The sequence below is a fragment of the Gossypium hirsutum genome, chromosome A12, assembly GCF_007990345.1.
Source record: "Gossypium hirsutum isolate 1008001.06 chromosome A12, Gossypium_hirsutum_v2.1, whole genome shotgun sequence".
NCBI lineage: Eukaryota > Viridiplantae > Streptophyta > Magnoliopsida > Malvales > Malvaceae > Gossypium > Gossypium hirsutum.
In genome coordinates this window covers 84,739,722-84,744,853 of record NC_053435.1, presented here as the reverse complement: position 1 = coordinate 84,744,853, position 5,132 = coordinate 84,739,722, and positions in this window count along the sequence as shown.

Sequence of the window (5,132 nt, the reverse complement as noted above, 5' to 3'; positions counted from 1 at the left end):
TCTTTCTCCCAGCTTACTACGATTTCCGGGTGGGAAGAAAGTCATTGCTAGCTCTTTGAACGAATACGCTCTTGGGCCGCAGGAAGATCATCTCTCTCTGTCTATTCAAAGATCCGAGACAGCTAGTTCAGTTGCCCAGAAGAGTCAGAAGCCTAGAGTCAACCTAGAATAGGAGGCCTAGTAGTTTTCGTTCCTTACTTATTGAACTTGAGGGCCTTACCTAGAGTTAAGTCCTAGGAAGTAGTCAAAGAAGTACAGTCGAGAAGCCAGGCACTATTGAATTGACAGGACATACGATAATTCTTCTTTATAATAAAAAAAAGTACTAGGTAAAAGTGAGTTCACATTGGGACGGCTGTAGTCAATGTATGACTGAGGCATATGAGGATAAAAACAAGGCTATATCTTATTCCAAAACCACTGGGTAGTTGTATGAGGAGAAGAAATGCTGTCTCCACCATGCAATCGAATAAGCGCAATACCTACAACTCCTCCCCCCTAGCTAAGGCAGAACTGAAAGTCTTCTCTACTTCACTCCGCTACTAGTTCTATTTTCGGAGGAATATTTTTCTACTTTCTTACTCTTATTCTGTCACATCGAGGTAGTGCTAACTCATCAAAAATCTCCTTACGATCTGTCTTCTCTTCTGAAATTGATAGTTAGTGCGTAGTGGGACTGCTTGTTCGTGAGGTGGATGCTGGCTGACGAGCCAGGAAAGGACTCTTCCCACTAACTAGCGTTTCGCCCCTTTAATAGAATAGCATGTACCCATCTTCCTAAAACCGATGCCTCAGCACAAAAAAAAAGTAATATTAGAGACAACTGGCCAAAGGGTTAAGGCTAGACGCACCTCTTCCTGTTTCTTACTTGCTCTCATGCAGCGAAAAAGCTTTCAGTCTCGCTTACCCGAGAGCTAACCTATGAGAGAGATTCTTTGACAACAGACCGGCTATGTAGTTGGTTCTGTGTAATATGATAATTATTACTAATTTTATTTTATTGTAATAATATAATAAAACGGAGAATGTGTTTGCTAGGCATTAATATGTGTATGTCTTAATGTAGACAATATTCTGAAATGACATTTGCTAGAAAAACATTGTTGTTAAACTTAACAAAGGTGAAAAGCTTAGTGAGAACAATTTTGAGATATGGAGTATGAAAATCAAGTATTGTACTGGAAAAAAAGGTTCATGAAATTGTAAATAATGTCCTAGTTGAGCTTGAAGAGGGAAATACAACCCAAAATAGAAGGGATCGGGAGGCATAATGATGCTTGAAAAAAGAATAATTCCATGGTTCGCATAACATTGTTGAGCAGTATAGACAATGACATCATGCATGAGTTTAAGAAGTATGAGGTCATAAAAGACATGTGGTTTGCTCGTAAAGAGAAATTTGGTGGCACTTCAGTCACTAAACTCTGGCTGCTCACAATCAAGTTTGACATTTACAAGAAACGACTCAATCATAACATGAGACAACATGTAAGAGAAATGTCAAACATGATTAGTGAACTGAAAGATGTAGGTCACACTCTGTATGATGAATAATAGGTTTAGGCACTCATTCAATCATTGCCTCACAGTTGGGAGCATATAAAATTGCATTTTACTCACAATGAGGGCATCAAGACTCTAGATGATACCGCTCAACATCTTTAGCTGAAAGAAGATCGTATTGAGGCAATTATGTAACACCCCACGCCCGTATCCCTCACTAGAATAGGGTTCGAGGTGTTACCCGACTTAAACTCAGTCAATCACACAAAAACCGTGCTGAAAAAATTTCAATCAATTTAAAACTTTTCTTTTCACATGCAATCTATCCCATATATGAGCTTACGAGGTCCAAAACATTAAAACCCTATACATGCCATAGACTTGAAATACTAGGATTTACTTACACCGATAACGTGAGCTCGACAGTGTGATAATATCTCCGGCGAACTCCAACCCGAGCAGGTAACTGAAGTCAACAATCTATAAAACAGAGAAATGTAACAACGGAGTAAGCTTTCATAAGCTTAGTAAGTCTTAAGCAATGGAAACAAATAAACGCAATTATACTTCGATTATTTAATTTCTTAAGAGGCCAAATTCTAGGGATATTGCCATCTGGCCGAATATACACAAGCACATAATGCACGTTCAGCATTCTTATCACACTTAATCTGAATTCATATAACATATTTAAATCAAATACCCTCATATACTTTCACACCCTGACCAGGTGTATCATGATCATAGGTATAGTTTTAACATTTATTCACGTACGTATCACATTATTCACTTATGATTCACTTCAAATCAAACTCACATCTGAGTACATACTGCGTACATGGCCCACTTTATGTATTAAATGTATTCATTTGACAATCTAGCACGAGGTACCTTAGTCATAGGCTTTTCTCAAATCACCGGCATTTCGCCTACTAGGCTCGAGGCCCGATATCATTTCACCGGCTTTATAGCCTGCTAGGCTCGAAAGCCCGAATAGTATCTTACCGACATTATAGCCTGCTAAGCTCAAAGGCCCGAATAATCAAATCAACAAGTTCCATATAACATATTCATATCAATTGAGTACTAACATCATTCAAATGTATATAATTATACATCTCAAACACTTTTCTTTCATCTCATTTTCACACTTAACATTTGATAGCTTATGCATAACATTTCACTCCCATTCATTTCAAACTTATCATTCGATTATAAAAGCACATTGCATATTTACCAACATGTTATACTTGCCATTAGGCCATATAAGCATGATACAATACACTATCATTTCATCTTTAACATTCGGCTAAACCCTTATCTTACAAGGAACACCGAATTCACATAACATATCATTTCACCGGCATTACGCCTGCTAGGCACGAAGGCCCGAATACACATCACCGGCACGAAGCCTGCTAGGCACGAAGGCCCAAATACACATCACCGGCACGAAGCCTGCTAGGCACGAAGGCCCGAATATACATCACCGGCACGAAGCCTGCTAGGCATGAAGGCCCGAATACACATCACCGGCACGAAGCCTGCTAGGCACGAAGGCCCGAATACACATCACCGGCATGAAGCCTGCTAGGCACGAAGCCTGCTAGGCACGAAGGCCCGAATATACATCACCGGCACGAAGCCTGCTAGGCACGAAGGCCCGAATACACATCAACGGCACGAAGCCTGCTAGGCACGAAAGCCCGAATATACATCACCGGCACGAAGCCTGCTAGGCACGAAGGCCCGAATACACATCACCGGTACGAAGCCTGCTAGGCACGAAGGCCCGAATATAATACCAGCACTAGGCCTGCGGGATTTATCCCTGATATAATACCAGCACGAAGCCTGCGGGTCTTTAAGCCCGGATATTTTACCAGCACGAAGCCTGCGGGTCTTTAAGCCCGGATACACATCAAATATCATGCATATTTAATCATATATTAACACATCTCATTCAACATATCACATTTCCATTTCACCATTCAAACTTAATCCATAGTGACCATTCGACTATAAGTCATATGCATAAATTATTTATCGCGCAACTTAGTTCAAGTAGAACCAAAAGGTCACGATTCATCTAATATATACATATTGCTCACTGATTCGCACACAACCTTTCAAATTAGCAATTATAAGATGGTTCCGCACATAGCCCATCCTTATCAATAATTTACGATGGTTTTACCCTTACTCACATAAATGTCATAGGCATTTTTACCTATGCTTCTCAATTCACATTCATGATTCAATTCCAATCGATTTAACATGCCTAAGTTCATATCGCATACTTGAATAATTTACTTTACGGAACGAATCCACATATCGTATTAGCCCATAGTCTTATAGCACCACACTTTTAATGGTTTACCTCATCGAAGTTCACATTTAATCACTTTAGTGCCAAGCCATATTCGGCTACCACAAAGGACTAATAATAATAATTTTATACACATCATGGTTTCCTTTAAATATTTAATAATCATAAATCGTGATATCTCCACCAGCACATATACGGCATAGTTTATTCATTGTAACACTCATTTAGTGCATCAAATTTCCAAATCCAATTCAACTTAAGCATAATAGCCATAATCGGCTTATAGCCTTAAATCATTACATATTCGGCACATTAACTAAATAAAATTTACATTCCCTTTACCATATTAATTTAACTCTTGGGCATATAAAAAGGAATCAAGCTTAAACACTTAAGAACTTACCTCGAATGTTGCCGAACGGTTACAACGGCTATTCGATTACTTTCTCTTTTCTCTTATCCGAATTTGCCCCTCTATGCTCTTGAGCTTAAAATTTAAAGATTTTAAACTAGTCATTATTCGACTATTCAAGCATCACTTTCAAAATATATATATATATTCAACTTTCACATCTACTGATCATAGTAAGCTTATAAGAAATCAATAAGCAACTCATTAACAAATTTTTGTCAATGTTTACCACATAATCATAATTTCACTGCAAGCTGTCTTCCTGAGCAACAGTCACTAAATCATTTATAACTGGAGCTAAGAAACTCCAAATCAAGTGTTGTTAATTTTCTATGAAAATAGACCGATATATCTTTTACCCATAAAATTTTCAAGATTTTTGGTTTGGCCAATCAATACCAGATTTTTCTTAAAGATTCCCTTATTTCACTGCTTGACTAATCTGACCACTCTTCACTACGAATCAAATTTCTCATTGTACAGAATTCAAAATATGTTCTCGTTTATTTAATTTGAAACTATACTCATTAAGGAGTCTAAGAATATAAACTTCATCTTATAATCATTTTTGTACAATTTATAATGATTTTATGAAAACAGAACAGAGAATCTAGAAGTCATTCTGACCCTGTCCCACATCACTTCAAATATCTCATCATCGGCAATTCTTTTGCTTACACAGTTTCTTTTATAAGAAACTAGACTCATTAAGATTTAATTAAATAATTTATTCAGCTTCTAACTCATCTCCCACAATTTATGGTGATTTTCCAAAATCACGTTACTACTACTGTTCCAAGCAGATTTATTACCAATTCACTCTTTCACACATATCTTGCATGCATGTTATTTAAACATGCATATCACAAATCAATCATCACATACCTA